Here is a 19650-nt window from a genome sequence, read left to right as displayed (position 1 = left end):
ACAATAATTGAAAGCCCCATGAGAGTGATTTTTAACAAACTGATTTTAACAAGAGCTTCACCGAGCTCCATCAGGGGAGAGAAAGTTCTCTGACCTTCCACAGACTCCACCCCTACAAGTCTCCAGCTGTAAATAAAGTGACAACACACTCAATCAGTGAAACATCAGATAACAAGCATTACCTCATCAGAACAGATTCCCATTGGCTTGATTATACTTTGAGGACATGTCAATTTTTCAAAAGGAGTACTTGTGGCACCTTAGAGACTAACAAATGTATTAGTCTCTAAGGTGCCACAAGTACGCCTTTTCTTTTTGCAGATACAAACTAACACGGCTGCTACTCTGAAAAAAGATCAGAACGCTCTCCCTTCCAAATCCAGGCCTCAAAGCCAGCAGAGAAATGTAAGGGCTCCAGAGCTGCCTTAGGCAGGTGGGGGGCGGAGTTTGGGGGTGCGGGTTCTGGGCACCACCCAAATTTCTACAAACCTGCCACCCCTGTTATTAATCTCTCCTCGTACGGAAGCTGATCCATACCCCTAATCATTTTTGATGCCCTTTTCTGAACCTTTTCAAATTCCAATAGATCTTTTTTGAGATGGGGTGACCACAACTGCATGCAGTATTCAAGATGTGGGCGTACCATGGATTTATATAGAGGCAACATAATATTTTCTGTCTTCTTATCTATCCCTTCCTTAATGATTCCCAACATTCTGTTCGCTTTTTTGACTGCCACTTCACATTGAGTGTTTTCAGAGAAGTATCCACAATGACTCCAAGATCTCTTTCTTGAGTGGTAACAGCCAATTTAGACCCCATGTAAAAAAGTAGTTCCTTAGGAGGGCAGATCAATCTTTGCTTGTTGTTGGTTGTTATGACTAGAAAGCAGTAGTCACGAGGTAAAGACGATTCAAAAGAGAAGGTTCTTCACTGTATTTAACATACAACATCCCTGGGTAAATTAGAACAGCAAATGTAGGAAAATCAGGAGTAAACATAGTACAGAAGGAAAACACTTTTTATATAGGGAAGCTGTTAAAAATAGCTGGTAAGGCAAATACATGCTTGTTGGCACTACATAGGCTTGGAAGAATTATAATTTTATCGATAAGTGTCTGTAACTGTCAATTTTACTGTACACACACAAAGTGACAAACAAATATTTCCATTAATAATCATTGAAATTTACAGATAGGCCATTTACGGTGACCTAACCAAGTGCGGTATCTAAACTGACACTTTGTCGATATAACTTTGCCGCAAATAGCTCTACGCCTCTCGTTGAGGTGGTTTTATTTTGTTGGCAAAGCAGGAGAGTTTTGCCAGTGGAAGGAGCAGTGTAGTGTGTACACCTCTACTGTTTTGCTGATGAAAGCTGCCTTTTGTCGACAAAACTCTGTAGTATAGACAAAGCCCAAGGCTCTGTCCCAGTTCCTGTAGCCTGTAGTCTTATACAAGGAATTGCCATTAATTTAATTTTGATCCTAGAAAATAACACTCCTTTCTGATGTAGCTATGCTGGTACAACTTTTTAAGTGTAGCCCCAGCCTGTGTGTTCCCATTCCTTCCAAAGGCTTGTGTTCTCTCTCTCTGTTTGTTAGTGTAGGTGGCCGACAATTGGAAATAATGACTCCTGGAGCTGAACACCGAGGGAACTTTATGCCTGGTAACGCCTCCTTTTGTGTTGGTTTTTCATAGCATTTGGTGATGAACTCATGGGATCTGGATTTCTGTCCTGTCATGTGATGGTCGGCGGATGGTGACCTTTGAAAAGGACCAGGCTACATTGATGTGTTAAGGTAACACTGGCAGCTGGTTCATAGGTAAAGATCGTCATATAGTTGGTTATGACTGCTGATGCTGCTTGGGGAGGGGGAAAAAGCAAATAAAAAGAAGGGGCCAAATTCATCTTGACTGCAGTCAGCTGTCTAGGGGTCAGTGTGACCTATGGGCCTTTGTTTAAACATAGCTAAGGCTCAGAAAAGAGATAATTGGTCATCTACTCTCCTATCCCTTAAATAGCAGCATGGGTCAGTGGATAGCTCCTTAGACTGGGATCCAGGCGTCCTGGGTTCTGTTTGCAATGACCTTGTTTGTAAACTCTTTGGGGCAGCAGCTGTTGCTTTGTGTGTGTCCAAAGCCTGAAATCACACTCTCTAAGCACTATGATAAAATAAACAATAATCTAGGGCTGTCAGTTGGTTAAAAAAATTAATCATAAGAATGGCCATACTGGGTCAGACCAAAGGTCCATCCAGCCCAGTATCCTGTCTACCGACAGTGGCCAATACCAGGTGTCCCAGAGGGAGAGAACAGGTAATGATCAAGTGATCTCTCTCCTGCCATCCATCTCACCCTCTGACAAACAGAGTCTAGGGACACTGTTCCTTACCCGTCCTGGCTAATAGCCATTAATAGACTTAACCTCCATGAATTTATCCAGTTCTCTTTTAAACCCTATTATAGTCCTAGCCTTCACAACCTTCTCAGGCAAGGAGTTCCACAGGTTGACTGTGCGCTGTGTGAAGAAGAACTTCCTTTTATTTGTTTTAAACCTGCTGCCCATTAATTTCATTAGGTGGCCCCTAGTTCTTATATTATGGGAACAAGTAAATAACTTTTCCTTATTCACTTTCTCTACACCACTCATGATTTTATATACCTCTATCAGATCCCCCATTAGTCTCCTCTTTTCCAAGCTGATTAATTGCGCTATTAAACAATAATAGAATACCATTTATTTATGTATTTTGGTTGTTTTCTACATTTTCAAATATATTAATTTCAGTTACAACACAGAATACAAAGTGTACAGTGCTTACTTTATATTTATTTTTGATTACAAGTATTTGCACTGAAACCCCACCAAATTATATTTTTCAGTTCACCTAATACAAGTACTGTAGTGCAATCTCTTTATCATGAAAGTTGAACTTACAAATGTAGAATTATGTAAAAACAAAAAGCATTCAAAAATAAAACAATGTAAAATTTTAGAGCCTGCAAGTCCACTCAGTCCTACGTCTTGTTCAGCCAATCGCTCAGACAAATAAGTTTGTTTACATTTGCAAGAGATACTGCTGCCCACTTCTTGTTTCCAGTGTCACCTGAAAGTGAGAACAGGCATTCTCCTGGCACTGTTGTAGCCAGCGTCACAAGATATTTACATGCCAGATGTGCTAAAGATTCACATGTCCCTTCATGCTTCAACCACCATTCCAGGGGACATGCGTCCATACTGGTGACGGGTTCTGCTCGATAACAATCCAAAGCAGTGCGGACTGATGCATGTTCATTTTCATTATCTGAGTCAGATGCCACCAGCAGAAGGTTGATTTTCTTTTTTAGTGGTTTGGGTTCTGTAGTTTCCACATCGGAGTGTTGCTCTTTTAAGACTTCTGAAAGCATGCTCCACACCTCATCCCTGTCAGATTTTGGAAGGCAGTTCAGATTCTTAAACCTTGGGGTGAGTGTTGTAGCTATCTTTAGAAATCTCACACTGGTACCTTCTTTGCATTTTGTGAAATCTGCAGTGAAAGTGTTCTTAAAATGAACAACATATGCTGGGTCATCATATGAGACTGCTATAACATGAAATATATGGCAGAATGCGGGTAAAACTGAGCAGGAGACATTCAGTTCTCCCCCAAGGAGTTCAGTCACAAATTTAATTAACGCATTATTTTTTTAACGAGTGTCATCAGCATGGAAGCATGTCTTCTGGAATGATGCCCAAGTATGAAAGGGCATATGAATGTATAGCATATCTGGCACGTTAAATACCTTGCAATGCTGGCTACAAAAGTGCCATGCAAATGCCTGTTCTCACTTTCTGGTGACATTGTAAATAAGAAGAGGGCAGCATTATCTCCTGGAAATGTAAACAAACTTGTTTGTCTTAGCGATTGGCTGAACAAGAAGTGGGACTGAGTGGATTTGTAGGCTCTGAAGTTTTACATTGTTTTGTATTTGAGTGCAGTTATGTAACAAAAAAAAAGTACATTTCCAAGTTGCACTTTCACGACAAAGAGATTGCACGACAGTGCTTGTATGAGGTGAATTGAAAAATACTATTTCTTTTGTTTATCGTTTTTACAGTGCAAATATTTGTAATAAAAAACAATGTACACTTTGATTTCAATTACAACACAGAATACAAGATATATGAAAATGTAGAATAACATCCAAAATATTGAATAAATTTCAATTGGTATTCTATTGTTGAACAGTTCGATTAAAACTGTGATTAATCGCAATTAATGTTTTTAATTGCGAGAGTTAACTGTGATTAATCGACAGCCCTACAATAATCTAATTTCCCCTACCAATGACGGATTATGTCAAGATAGTGCTGACACAGCAGAAATAGGATTAATCAGAAGACTGCCAGCATATTTGAAGGGGATAGCGGCTTCTAACCTCAGGCTACGTGAGTTATGCTGGGTGGTTTTGTCTAATGAAATCTTTTTAGTGCTGTGGGAATCCCAGCTCAGACAAGAGAGGGACTTGCCAAAACACGCCTGAGATGTGCTTACGCTGAACAAACAGAGTGTAAAGACTTGTGAGGATGACTTGTAACACTAATACCCATTGACAAAACTGATTGGGGTGGATTATCTCCCTAATCTTTGCTAAATGCCCACAGTGAACTGGTTATATTGAGCTTTACATATTGGCCAATCCTAAATGTTCATTGATGAAGCTTGGAGCTAGGTCCTATCAGTGGGAATGGTATAAGGAGTAGGAATGCTCACACTTAGCTATTGGCCACGAATTTGAATTAAAGCTCTTCTTCTCTTGCAGTACCCAAAGCTTTCCCACGTCTGGGAACATCTGCAAACCTGGGGCACTTTGTAGGCCCAGTGAGTTGTACAGGCAGCTTTAGGTTAAGCCCAGCTGTGATATCACCGAATGGTGGCAGCTTTCCGGGCTGCCAGAGGTTGCGCATGCTGCCTTTGCCCTGCATTTCTTTTTTATTCATTTTAACAGAAGTGTAGGTTTGACCCTTTATTAATAAATGGTTAATCCTGGGGTAGTAAGTAGAGACAGCTGTAGCACCAAGTTGCACTGAATCGCATCGTCTTCAATGCACTGCATGTAAAATGTTCATGCACAGGAGCCAAGAAAGCAAATGGGGCAGCCCAGACTCACCAGTTTCTCCCAGGCAAGTTCCTTAGCACCGTAAGTGCGGAGCGCAGGAAATGCCCCGGCCCTTTCAGGTATCGGAGGGGTAGCCGTGTTCGTCTGGATCTGAAAGAGTGGCACAGAGTCCTGTGGCACCTTATAGACTAAGTCTCTTTGACCTTTCAGTGTTCTCCGAGTCCAGTTTTTACAATTCCATGCCGAAAAAAAGGAGGTGTGTCCACTTCAAGAGAGCAGGGACATCCCAGGCCCGCATGGATTCCTGAAGCTGCCATTGGTTCGGAGGACAGAAGTGGTGATGCAAAGTTTTCAAAGGGGAGGAAACATCAGGATAATACATTAGAGCAGAGCTGCAGCTCTGCTAGAATGCAGGTCGAGAGTCACTTACTGTTTAAAAGATGCTTATTCTAAGTGCTCTAAAACCCACCTGGTGATTCACAGGGCCCTGAAATTTGCTGCGTGCCATTAGAGGTGCAGAGTGAGGATAGTGGTCCAAATTTGGGGTCATTTGAGTAAGGGGTTCCCGAGATAGAGCCCACTAAAAAGCCACATCTTTACAAAATCACTTGGTGGTTCTAACGTTTTTTGTGCACCCTGAGGGCTCACATTATTGCTGTGATCCTCCTCACACTGATCTTTTTAGTATAAAAAGTCACTTGCTTGGTGCACTGGAGAGCTCTGAACAGAGTCAGCTAATATGAGAGCTTCAGAGGGAATTGTTGTGGACTCTGTGCATGGAGGTAGCAGGACTTGGGGAGTGGTTCATTTGGTCCCTCTGTTGGGGGTTTGTTTGATTTTGTTCCCTGTGTGTGAATGGTGTCGCTTGGCTGCGTAAGGACCAAAGACAGGTCTGTTTGTTGGTGTCTTGGTAAAGGCTGCAAGGCTCTCACCCTGGGAGCTTTGATCAGCCCTGCTGTTTGAAGTTGGGGTGGGGGGTGAGGAGACTGGAGCTGATATGCACCACTGGTTCAAGGCTCGGTTCTTCCAAGGGAGGTCTAGTGATGAGACGGGGATGCAGCAGGCAGGGCTGCTCTGCAGTGCTCCCTTCAGGGACACAAGCAGTACAGCGTCCGGTTTCCCCTGCCCCCTTAGTCTGCAGCCTTTGGCCACCTGCCTGAGGCTGGGTAGCCTGCACCATAAGCTTGGCATCAGTCTCTAAACAAAAATAGCAACTCTGGAGTCAGCTGTCTGCACTTTTAAACACACGCGTAGTTTCGGCACTTAAGGCCAGGCCTTGGCCTGGGTCAGCACTGAAGGGCTCCTTCCCATCCCAATCTCACCCACCTCTGCCCCTGAGCAAAAATAGGCAAGCCTTCTTAATGGGCCCGGTGGTTCCTGATTGGTAAATATTTGCTCCTGGCACATATAGGCCTCTGGAGGACTGTCTCGTTGGTTGCCCAATCCGAGTGGATTTTCCTTGGGCAGGGAGTGTCTGGGTGCTGGTGTCTCCAGAGAAAGCCTGATAGACCCCATCACAGGGTTCACTGTAGAAGGAGGAAACTACAGCATCTCAGCTACCGCTCTGGTACCTGTTGGCAAAAGGTGACCTTTTAATGACAGCCCAGATTCAGGCCCACCAGTGTCAGCTGGAGCCCAGGGTGCTCAGCATCCCCCTCCCCACAGGATTATGGGCCGTGACCAGAGCAGGCTCTCCCTGCGCCAGTAGGACTGCGATGGCGGCAGCAGGCGGGCAGGGCGCTGAGTGCCACCAGCTCCCCACCCTGGGGAGAGGGAGAGGCCCACAGGGAGGCGCTGATTGATGGGCTGGCAGTGCGTCCCAGGCCTGCGCCAGCCACTCTGCCACCGCAACAGGGAGCGTGACGCAGCCCCCCACCTCCTGTGGGTATCCCGGCCACAGATATCCCCTGCAGGACCCCTCAATACCTTCTCCAGTGCCCCACAATATCCCTCCCAGTACACACCCACCCTTCCAGCACCCCCCAAATATCCACTCCAATGCCCTCCCATACCCCCTCCCAGTAGAGAGACACCCCTTCAGCAGCCCCCTAACTGTACCCTCCCCGCAGCAGTGTCCTCTATTTGGAACTTGAAATATGGTAACCCTAGGGGTGGCTCCGTTCTTACGGCCTCGGGTTCCAGTGCAGGTGGGAGCAAGTTCGCCCTGCCAGCAGCAGCCGCCTGCTCCCGGTGGCTGGGCTGGGCACCACAGCCAACCTCGGGCTGTGTGACCGTGAGCCTGGCAGCCCTGGCCTGGGACAGGGAAGCCAATGGGAGCAAGGGACGGTTCCGCTCTGCACATAAGGCATGTGGGGAGAGTGACTCAGTTGCAGTGGGAGGTCCCTGGGTGGCGAGCAGGGTGTGACTGGGCAGCTGAGAGGCAGGGGCCCAAGGGGGATGAGTACTGCAGGGAGCATCATAGGGAGCAGCTCATGACAGCTGAGTTCTGTGGGCAGGGGCCGGCTCCAGCGGTTGCGTTGGCCAGCGCCGGGCTTCTTCGGGACAGAGCCAAGAGCGTGTCAGGGGCGCACCTTGGAGCTGTGTCGCCCCCCCTGCCTGGGGAGCAGTCAGCCGTGCAGAAGTGGCCCGGCTTGGGAAGCAGGGCAGGGAGGGCTGCCGGGCAGCCAGCCACTGCGCCGACTCCCAAAGTGCGGAAACCCAGGGGCCCAAGCATCTCCCATCAGCTTCTGATCTGCCGGCTCCAGGTAGGAGGCAGTGGTTTTCAAACTGTGGGGTGCGTTCCCCTAGGAAGGCATACCCTACAGTTTGAAAACCATTGTGCTAAACGGAAAGCAGAAATCTGGGGGGGGGGGACATGACCCCACATGTCCCCCGCCCCTCATGTCACCTTTAGGGGGTGCAAATGTGCTTGCTCACCCCAGGTGGTAAAATGCTTAGTTATTGCTCTGGAAGAGCACTACCGATTGCATCCCCAACACTTGCTGCAGCAGTTTCTCTCTGCTCCTTGGAGAACTCCTGTCCTGATACGGAGTAGGCATGTCTTGGCTTAGCAGGGAAGATCTAACCGGATCACAGCGCCAGGTGAGATAGCTGCAGGCAGGCACTGGGGTGCCAATGTTTGTTGAAGGCACCTCATACCAAACATAGGGGCAGTGAGTGCATTTGCTTGGATAATAAGGACTGCACAAACAGGCCTTTAGTTTTTTACTTTGACACAATGACACCAAAATAACAAGCGGATTTTAAAAAGAACATGTAGAACAACCAACAAAGTGTTACCAAAGCAGCTACCTCTGACTGCACCACCTACCACCCCACACTGGAACCCATATGGGGTCTCATCAAACAATTACAATCCATACTCGATGGAGACCCCATCCTGAAAGAAATCTTTCCTGAACCTCCTCTTCTGGCCTTCAAACAACCCCCAACCTCATCAGCAGAAGCAAGCTCCGAGGGTGGATTTGATTTAAATCAAATTGATTTAAATCACTAGTCAGGAAGACTCGATTTAATCATGGATTTCTACATAAAGTGCATTCCTGTTGGTTGTTATAACCTTAATTCATATTCTTCACAACTCAGATAGATATAGGTTTCATTTTTAGAAGGTACATATTATACATTTTTAAAGAGATTTATTTCGAAAACTTTTCAGATTAGTTTTGCAGCTATATCAGAAAACGAATGCTTGTTTGATTATTTCATTTACCAAAGGTAATTGAAGCAGATATTTATGAAGTCATTGGGAGGTGAACTATCTCCAATTCAACAAGTTAATCATTAATATTTGGAGGATTTTCTTGCCATGCTGTATTAGGAGGAGAACATCACCGGACAGACATTTAAATTGTTTTATTTAACTAAAACAACAACGTTATGTATTCTGGATTTTTTTTCTTCAACAGCGAACATATAATATTTTAAACAAAACAAGCATATGAATTTTTGAATTTCGTTAAACATTCAAGTTTTTTAAAATCAGGTTTGTTTTTGTTAAAATTGTTTTTAACTAAAATAGTTAAATGAAATATTTTTTAAAAAAAATTAAATCGACTATGTCCTCCAGGTCAACATGAGAAACTTAAAATTTTGGCTTCTGCAGCTGACTCAGTCGTCTTCACCTTCATTTTCCTGTTTGTTCATAATCTGGAAAAGAAAAATGAGCTTTCCTGCTTTTTCAGGTCCCAAACGATTTCTCAATTTGGAACGAATTAGTCCAAAGAAAGAAAATATTCTCTCTACACTGGCAGAAGAAGCTACTGCTGTTAAAAGTGAGATTATCACGTCAACAGTCTCTGACTCCAAGTGCTTAGTGACTTCCTCCAGTTCACTGGTGTGACTTTCTTTAAAACATTATCAGCAAACATATATTTCTTGAATGGTTCACCCGTAGCTCTGAAGTTTATTGTAGTTGGCATTATGGAGGGATGATTGCTGGATGTCCATGTCACAGCCAATTCCTCTTCTTCAGTTAAGGTTTGACCCTGGTACTGAGTATTGAGAATATTTGCAAGAAAATGAGCTGGAGACAGTGCTTGTCCCATTTGTTTTTTTAATGCTTGTAATTTAACTCTGTCATTGCATATTTCTCTTTTTAAGATCTCACTCAGTTCCTTCCAAATTTCAACAGCGTCAGTAGTAAAACAGCTGTTTCCCTGCATTTTGTTCAAGGCTACAGAAATAGGCTTCAGGGTACTCGGCATGTGTTCAACATTTCTCTTAAGCCCAATGTTGAGAACTTTGGCTGTGACAGTACCATCTATTCTTTCACGATTTAGTTCACAAAACTGTCATCGGATTAGGCCAGTTCTTGATTTCATGCTCAAAACAGTCCACTACTGAGTTCCATCGCAGGTCTTGTGGGAGAGTTAGCTTGGTTCCTCCCACTTTTTTCAGAGCAGCTGCTGCCAAGTGGTTGTTACGACAGTATTTTGCAATTTCAACAGCATTAGCCTTTATTTCTGGAACACTGAAGTCTTTGGCTAGGAGGTGCATCAAATGAGCACTGCAGCCGTATGTTATTAGCTTGGGACTCTCTTCTAAATAATTTCTTTTCATCTTGGACATTTGCAGCATTGTGTGTGACCAAACTGTGTACTAGACATTTGAATTTTTTTTCAGTTTGTTATAGCTTTTACTGCTGCTACTTGTAAGTATTCTGCTGTGTGCGCATTTCCTGATGTATCAGTTGTTTCTGTAAGGAAGACATTCCCTTCTTCTGTTGTCACACAAGCACATACAACAGGATCATTGTGGACATTGCTCCACCCATCAAGACTCAAGTTAACAATTTCACCCTCTAGACCTTTTGCACATTGCTCAATTTCTCTTTCATACACTTTATGCAGCAGTTTGCCTGTCACATCTGCTGTTGGGTGGACTGTATCCTGGTCTTAATGACTGAACCATGTTAATGAAGTGTGGGTTCTCAATCATACGGAAAGGAGAGTTTGTTGCATAAACAAATCGGGCAATTTTGTCATCAATTACCTCTTTTTGTAATCTGCTGGTTCTTATCACAAACTTATTTATGGTTGTTTCTGGGTGATGGAGTGTTTTTGTTTTTGTTTTTTGCTACAGGTGATATCCTGTGGGTATGTGATATACATGATGTGACTGAAACACTATCATTGGCAGATAACTCTGAAACTATAGAAAATGATGGTGATCTTGAAGGTGGATAGTCTTCAGAATCCTATATGTTGATGTTGCAGGCAGGAGTAAACCCCTTTAAGGCTGCATCCTGCTCTCTGTCCAGGAGCAGGGAGCCCAGCTGCAAGCCCTAATGAGGGCTGGCTCAGAGGAACATGCTAAGCTAAGTGCGGACAGCTGGGCTGAGGCATGAGATGGCTATAAAAGCCCTGGGCAAACCTCAGTGGGGAGGCTTGCCTGGGAGGAGATAGGAGGGTGGTATCGCTGTCTCCTTACCAAAGAAGGAAGCCGCAAAAGCCAGGAGACCCTGGGGAGGGTCTGTGGGCCACTAGCTGTTGGGGAATCTGGGAACTGCACGAACACTGTAAATAAAGACACTTGGGTGATCCAGCAAAAGAAGGTGTGGAAGAGTCTTTATTACACCAGCCTAAACACAGGGCGCAGGCTCAAGAGGGACAAGGCCTGCGGGGACCCTGTGACAGCTGAGGATGGATTCTCCTAAACAAAAAAGTCAGTGCAGTTATTTAATTATTATTACCACCCAGCTCATTTAGCATTACTCATTGCATTCCCTGTCAGTACCACTTTAAAGGTGAAATTGTAACAGGAAGATCTGCCTCTTTCAGCTAGTTATTTTTTATCCCAATTGCATCTAAAATGACAGTAGCATAGAGTAACAACTATATTTTTTGCTCAAACATGAGAATTCAAGAATAGTCCAGAAGGAATTTTGTATTTAACAATGACACTTTGTTAGTTTCCCAGACCTGAAGAAGAGATCTGTGTAGCTTGAAAGCTTGTCTCTCTCACCAACTAAAGTTGGTCCAATAAAAGATATTACCTCACCCGCCTTGTCTCCACCAGACCATTTGACTAATTGATTATTTAAAAAAACTGATAGTGTGTGTGTGTAAACAATCTGGCCAGTATTTTTGGAACCTTGTGTTTAGGAGTCAGTTATTTTCCATTTTGTTCCTCTCCTCCCACCGTTTATCTAGGGCTGTTCAAATCCATACCTATTCATAGAATATTAGTATTGGAAGAGACCTCAGGAGGTCATCTAGTCCAACCCCCTGCTCAAAGCAGGACCAATCCCCAACTAAATCATCCCAGCCAGGGCTTTGTCAAGCCGGGCCTTAAAAACCTCTCAGGATGGAGATTCCCCCACCTCCCTAGGTAACCCATTCCAGTGCTTCACCACCATCCTAGTGAAATAGTGTTTCCTAATATCCAACCTAAACCTCCCCGACTGCAACTTGAGACCATTGCTTCTTGTTCTTTCATCTGCTACCACTGAGAACAGCCAAGCTCCATCCTCTCTGGAACCCCCGTTCAGGTAATTGAAGGCTGCTATCAAATACCCCCTCACTCTTCTCTTCTGCAGACTAAATAACCCCAGTTCCCTCAGCCTCTCCTCGTAAGTCGTGTGCCTCAGCCCCCTAATCATTTTCGTTGCCCTCCACTGGACTCTCTTGAATTTGTCCACATCCTTTCTGTAGTGAGGGGACCAGTGCCAAATAGAGGGGAACAATCACTTCCCTCCATCTGCTGGCAATTCTCGAGCTCCTTTGTTATTTATCCATCTAGCAAGGGTCTTGTGCTGCGCCCATCATTGTGGCTTCTGATCATGTCACTGCCATCTGTGGGGAGCTTGGCATGGTTCATGCTGGGAGCAGGGCAGCTTTGTGGCTCAGTCTCCTGTCTGAAGCCATCCCTAGCAGGGAGATGGACCCTCTCACCCCTCTCTAATGCCTAAGATGGTACCTCGGGGTCACCATGTGCCACATTTTTCGTGTTATATTGCCTCGTCGTGCTTAGAAGTGATAGGACGTGATGGCATGTGAAATGCTGGAGGACAGACACTCCTCCTGCTAACCAGTATTGAAATTGCTTGCAAAGGCCCATGGTGGCAGGGGTTGCTGCTAGGAGCTCAGTGCTTTTTGCAAATCAGGTCACTTATTTACATGTTGAAATATGGACTCAGGAGCCTCCTTTGGCCTTTCCTAGTTTTTAAATCTTGGCCTAATTAGTCCAGCCCGAACTGTTTCTCCCCTGTTTCCAGGACTGCATGTTCTGGATGACAGTCCCACAGCTGTGGCTCCCGTGCCTGCTCTTAGTTTTTTTTTTTAAACCCTCCTCCTGAGGAAATGACTCCCTGTCCCTGGATCTGTTTTCGTTTAAGCCACATACACACTTGGCTCTCCAAACACAGGAGTGTGGGGAGAGCAGCCCCAGAACATTCTGCTTCTGCCTCCAACACACAAGCCATCCAATTGTGGACAGAAGGGGTTAACCGCAAAGGGATGAAGGAGGGAACCCTGGCTGGTGGCCAGAGCAGAAGAGTGTGAGTCATGACTCCTGGGTTCTGTGATTGGCTCTGCCAGTGACTTACCTTGTGGCAGGTCACTTACCTGCTCTGTGCCTCCGTTTCCCCTTCTGTAAATAGTGTCAGGGGTGTTGGGGCTTAATGAGTGTTTAAGATGCTTGCATGGAAGGATAGGGTGATGTTTAACAAAGGACTAACTCTGCTCCAGTCACAGCTCAGAAAGAAACCACCACCCTATGTACTCAGCCTAACTCAAGGAAACCAAAACATAAACACATGCGTTTTAAATCCCTGAGACCAAGGCCATGGGGCACAACAGATACATCTTTGTTCCAGGTGTCAGCAAGGAGTTCACAGCTTGATGCAATCCTCCTTCACCCCTCGCCCCGCAAAAATATTTGCCTTTGTAATAGATTCATCCTGTATCTATCTCCTTTTGCAGATCATGTCGGAGGAAGGAACCAATCCAGCAAGCTTCTGATTATCCTCAGCTGCTGCCGACTTCACCTCTCAGGCGTGAGCCTTTAAGTACATCGCTATAATCAACTTGCAGTTTTGCAAGTGGATGTTATAGCTACAGGACTTCAGGGGTCCCAAAGTCCTATGGAAAAGTCTACGCCTAGAGTGGATGTGGTCTGGGTAGATAGCTCAACTTGAGCAAAGTGGATAGAAATCAAAATTCATAAAGAGAGGGCTGCAAATGGAACAGGATCTGTAGGGGGATTAGCTGGTTCAGGGGCATGTGTGTGTACACAAATGCCCAGGTCCAGAATTCAACTTTTAGATCCTGAAAGTTTATATGGTTTATACGATAGTGGTGTCTGTTTGCAGGGCATAGATCCATTATCAGGTGACCCCAACACCTGTTAGTTCTGGCTGGTCCCTTTAAAGCTACACTCACTTGGCAGTGACTGGACGGTGTTACCATCTGAGAGCTGTTTAGGGGGCCTCTTCTATAAAATCACCTAGCAATCTCAAGATGTCCACTTGGGACATGGGTCCACATCACACAACCCCTAACCATTACTGGCAGGTTCAGGGAAAATATCCAGGATGTAGCTGGTCCGAGGGGGTTAATCGTTTCTGCTGCTCCTACACAGACAGCCTCTCCTAGTGGTTGGAGTGGAGTGGAGTGGTTGGAGGAGTGGTAGATACGCTGGAGGGGAGGGATAGGATACAGAAGGACCTAGACAAATTGGAGGATTGGGCCAAAAGAAATCTGATGAGGTTCAATAAGGATAAGTGCAGGGTCCTGCACTTAGGACGGAAGAACCCAATGCACCGCTACAGACTAGGGACCGAATGGCTAGGCAGCAGTTCTGCGGAAAAGGACCTAGGGGTGACAGTGGACGAGAAGCTGGATATGAGTCAGCAGTGTGCCCTTGTTGCCAAGAAGGCCAATGGCATTTTGGGATGTATAAGTAGGGGCATAGCGAGCAGATCGAGGGACGTGATCGTTCCCCTCTATTCGACACTGGTGAGGCCTCATCTGGAGTACTGTGTCCAGTTTTGGGCCCCACACTACAAGAAGGATGTGGATAAATTGGAGAGAGTCCAGCGAAGGGCAACAAAAATGATTAGGGGTCTAGAGCACATGACTTATGAGGAGAGGCTGAGGGAGCTGGGATTGTTTAGTCTGCAGAAGAGAAGAATGAGGGGGGATTTGATAGCTGCTTTCAACTACCTGAAAGGGGGTTCCAAAGAGGATGGCTCTAGACTGTTCTCAATGGTAGCAGATGACAGAACGAGGAGTAATGGTCTCAAGTTGCAATGGGGGAGGTTTAGGTTGGATATTAGGAAAAACTTTTTCACTAAGAGGGTGGTGAAACACTGGAATGCGTTACCTAGGGAGGTGGTAGAATCTCCTTCCTTAGAGGTTTTTAAGGTCAGGCTTGACAAAGCCCTGGCTGGGATGATTTAACTGGGACTTGGTCCTGCTTCGAGCAGGGGGTTGGACTAGATGACCTTCTGGGGTCCCTTCCAACCCTGATATTCTATGATTCTATGATTCTATGATTCCTAGGTTGGGACGAGGCACCTCAGGAGCTAAACAGTCTCCTGTCTGGTCAGTACTTGGATCGGATGGAAGACTCAGAGTGCTGTAGGAAATAACCATACTGACTCTCTCCCTCAGAGCGGCCAGTGACCTCGATACCTTTGCAGAGGGTTGGTAAATTGCGGATTCTATTTTGGATGAGATGGACGACCAAGGCCCTGACTATGTGTTACTAAAGATCCCCTGGGAATAGTATCATTGACCAAAATGTCCTGGCCAAAGCCTATTGTGGGCAATTGTTTCTTGCCTACTGCTCCTGAAATACTGCTTACAGGTTCAGCTGTATACACAGTTTCCTTCCCACTGCCTGTCTCACACTACAGTGAAGTGTTGCATGATATTAAACAGACGCTGCATTCCTGCCCAGTGATTCCCATCTGTGAAGCTTGTAGAGAGCGCAGGAGTCCTTTGCAATAAAAAGTTCTCTGTAAGTGCAAGATAATGTGAGAACTATTATTGTTTTAGTTAAGATCCAGTTTTGGTCACAGATATGTGCATCCAACTGAAGTCAAGCAGAATTGCATGATGTACCGGGGGGGGTGGGGGTGGGGGGCAGAAATTAACCCATTGAGTGTCAGATACTGGGTATACATACAGAAATCAGGAAGGGGCTGGTCAGACTTGGTGCTAAGGCAAAGGATGAGGAGACAGGTTTGTTCTCACTTCTGCTACAGACTTCTGTGACCTTTGGTTACTCAGTGATCCTCAGTTCCCTGTTCTGTAAAATGGTGATGGTCATTCCAAGGAGGGAGCGGAACTGGGATGACACAGACTACTGGGACTAATATAATGCATTTAAGGCAGGGACTGTTTTTCGTGTGTGGTGTGTTTGTGCAGCACCTAGCACAATGGGGTTCTGGTCATGACTGAGGCTCCTAGGTGCTACTAAAATCAGTAATAATGGGGAAGTATAAACTGAGTATCAAGAAAGGGAACAGTTCTGCATTAGCAGGGAGAGAGACTGGGTGAGCTCACAGGCTTGTTCCATCTCACTTCTGTGAGCTCCCATTTCTGCTTGCAAAGTACTTTGAGATACGTGCTGCAAAAGCCCAACACAGTGATAGTCCCGTGTGCACTTTATAAAGTGAGTGGAGTTTTGAGCAGGGCTCCAGTTGAAAGGACAGTGGGCGAAATGGGCCCTGCCACATCTCTACTGGCTGTTGCCATGTGCAGCAGGCAAAAGAAGTAATGTAACCCAGTTGGTCTGGCTCTGCTCCTTAGATGACGTAAGGGGGATGTTATGTGATATCCTTGGGAGTGCCTGGCTGTTTGGGAATTGCTTGTCAGATACATCCTCTCTCTGGTTCAACAATGAAGCTTTGTGGCGCTTGTGTTTATCTTGGTTGATAAATGGAGCAGCAAGGAAGGCTTATGAGTAATACGAGCTTCTAGGATTTCTAAAATATGAATTCCTTCGTTGTTCCTTCCCCCGTCTGCCTCCACTGTATGTATTCCCATCACCTTTCTCTGCTCCATGAGATACTCCCCCTCTCCAAAACTGCAAAAACCTGTTAACGATTTCTTTTAGGGATCTCCCTGATCAGTAGGATTGTAAATGCACAGCAACAAACTTCAGTTTAAAAACTGAATGGCCCGCATTGGATATGCGGGGAGGCATTTAGAAGAAGAAGAAGAGACAATTACTTTCATACTTGCGGTGGGTGAATGTGCTTGCTTGATAAAGTGGCTAACTTAGTGGTTTAAGTGTCAGTTTTAGGTTGCTTAGACTCCTTCAGGTTCAAATCCTGACAGGGTTAACTGAGCCCTTTGTGTCTGAGGTAGATAAATTTATTTCCATGCAGCCTGGTATGGGAGGGGTCTTTTAGAGGAGACCATGGGTGACGGGTATCATAGGCCAGGGGAGGCTGAGCCTCCCCAAACAGCCTGGTGTGGCCCTGCCCATGTTCCACCACCAGGCTCCCTGCCTGTTTCCAGTTCCCTTTCTGCTCTTCTGTGACCCATGCTGAGGCTGGGGTGGGCAGACAGACTGGTGCTCACAAGCTAATAATCCAACACTCTCCCAAACTTTAGAAGTGGGCAAACATGTCAACGTGAGAAGGGAGATAAAAACCGCATCGTACTGATATCTCTGATGGATACTTCCTTCATGGACTATTGTGCCACACAGTCCTCACATGCCTTGTTCACTTCACGGTAACTTGCCCGTCTTGTGCCTAGAGACAGGGCCATGCTCCTCAGTTCTGATCTGGGTTTTGGACGTTCCAAAGTTCAGATCCGACCCATTTTAAAGATGGAGCTGTTTTGTGTGGGAAGCATTTATCACACTGTGGGCAATACTGGGGGGAAAAAATAAGATCAATTGTGAAATTCTGATCCTAATCCAGGTTTGGATTCGGAACCATTCCGAATATGACAGCGTTGGGCATCCTTGAAAGTCATTCTGGGGCCCTTTAACACACTGTGACCCCCAATTACTGAGTTACAAGTGGGATGATCCCAGGCTAAAAAGGGAACAGGCAAGAGCTGTACACTGTACAGAACATACTGCATGTGCAATGAGCTATGTGGGGTGGAGATTAGCACATGGCTGGTGGGAATCATGCAGTGACTCTGGTCAGCTGTGGCACAGAATTTGAAAAACTCTGTCTTGCTGCACTGGTGTAGGGGGAAAAATCTTCCTTCTCCACCACTGTGTCTGCAAAGTCCTCTCCAGTGGAGCTGCCCTGAGTTGTCAGCATCCTGGTGAATCCTCTCCCATCCCACATGCCATGAGGAATCTTCCGCTGTCTCTGCAGATGGGTCTGTTGGATCCAGACAGGGCTGACTGCTGTAGTGAAGGCAGCTGCAACATCTTTGGCGGCATTCAAACTAGTTTCAGTCACAGAGGATGGGGCGCTTTGTGCTCACCACCTGCTAGTTGGATGCATGCCCCTCGTGGCTAGTGACAGGAAAGGCTGAGATGGACATTTCTGTATGAGAAGGTATAGTAATTTATTCCCTCAAATGAGCAGTCATTGGACCCTTACTGTCTACGGTACATACATGGCCCCTATTACCAGACTATCTGAGCACCTCACAATCTTTAGTATATTTACCGTGCAACACTGCTGTGAGGTCGAGCAGTGCGGTTATCCCCATTGAAGTGATGGGAAACTGAGGCACAGAGAGTAAGTGACTTGCCCACTGTCACACAGGAAGCCTGTGGCAGGGCAGAAGCTTGAACCTAGGTCTCCAAAGTCCAACGAAGCGCTCGTGGATCATCCTTGCTCTCAGGAAGCCGTGTCACTGGCTCTCACCAGTCCTTGCTCAGTCTCTAATCTTGCCTTTTTAGAAGAAGGTTATTAAGTTGTGGTGGAAAGGCAGCTCTGGAGTCCTTACATTTCTCTGCTGGCTTTGCTGCCTGGATTTGGAGGGGAGAGTGTTCTGATCTTGATCCTCCAGAACTGTCCAGAGTAGCCTCTGATACCGCTTCCTGTGCGGCTTTGCTAACCTTCCTGACGTCCCTCGCTGGGATAGGCAGAGTCCCATGATGGTTCCACTCTTCCCTCTTTGATAGGGCTCAGGGGGTGGAGTGGGACAATGGCTCATGGTGAGATCAGAGCTGCAGCATTATTACTGTGCAGATGACACACAGCTCGGTTGTGCTTTCGTCACACCCAGCTGGTGCTTTCCCAGGGCTTGGCTGAGATTAGGATTTAGGTGATAGTTTGCTGGCTGAGGCTCAATCCAGACCCAACAGAGATGTTGCTAGTGGTTTGATGGGGCTGGAGGAGCAACTGTTGGTGGGAATCTTGAGGGTATCCCCGTCCCTGTTGTTGAGTTCCCCAGCCTTTGTCCAAGAAGTTTTCCATTTGTGTCTGTGTTCCTGTGTCTCCAACTGTTCCCGAATCCCTGTTGTCCTGGATGGCCAAGAGTACTTTTTCCTCGACCCAGACCGTATCACACTACTTATTCATAGCACTGTCACCGCAGGCCTGGATTACTGAATGGCACTCTTCTTGGAGCCTTGCCGCACTGCCACCTACCCACTCTGGCTTCAGCCTAGTTGCTACCCCACTTTACCCATCCTAGCGTTATCCGTTACCACGCAGCTTTTTCTAAGCAAGCACATTTATTCTTAAGGGGAAAGCAGTACAGAGAAAATATACTAAAAACAGTCAAAGAACCCTCACACATTCTAAAAAGCTGACCGGAGTGCACCCCACCTCCAACCTCAGGCTCTGGTAGGTGTCAGTCCTTCAAACTGTCATCAGACCAGTCCACAGCTGGGTTTTCCCCATGGTTAAAAGTTCAGAACTGTCTCAGATTCAGAACCAGAACCACCATAAACAGTTTAGTCTTTCCTTTGTACTGCTTGGGCCTTTGATCTTGGGCCCATGTAACGGGATCAGCAGACAAAGGCCCACTCCTCAGGACCTTGTTTGAAAAGGCTGGGTTTTTGCATAACTGGAGGTGGGGAATTTTTATTCACCTTCCCCTAGACCTTACCCAGGAAAACTACTTAAGACTTTTTGTTCCAAAAGTCCATTCTTGTCTGGCACATTGTTCAGTATAGTCCAGGGAACCCCTACGTCTCACATCTCCCCCT

General features: G+C 46.0%; 1 long non-coding RNA gene across 7 annotated transcripts in view; it reads left to right on the top strand.

The window, feature by feature from the left end:
* Positions 1-19650, top strand: part of LOC114021162 — a 58853-nt gene that overhangs the window by 8202 nt on the left and 31001 nt on the right. For 2 of the 7 annotated variants that reach the window (XR_005225266.2, XR_005225264.2), the window contains exon 2: positions 1702-1802. This is a non-coding gene — a long non-coding RNA (uncharacterized LOC114021162). Of the gene's footprint in view, positions 1-1701; positions 1827-5313; positions 8642-13487; positions 14150-19650 lie in introns of those variants that run through there. The other 5 variants (XR_006290269.1, XR_003565822.3, XR_003565825.3 and 2 more) reach the window with 5 other exon arrangements.

The sequence above is a fragment of the Chelonia mydas genome, chromosome 4 (assembly GCF_015237465.2).
Source record: "Chelonia mydas isolate rCheMyd1 chromosome 4, rCheMyd1.pri.v2, whole genome shotgun sequence".
In the NCBI taxonomy this organism is placed as follows: domain Eukaryota; kingdom Metazoa; phylum Chordata; order Testudines; family Cheloniidae; genus Chelonia; species Chelonia mydas.
The sequence above is the reverse complement of the archived record's forward strand: the minus strand, read 5'-3'. Positions and strand labels throughout refer to the sequence as shown.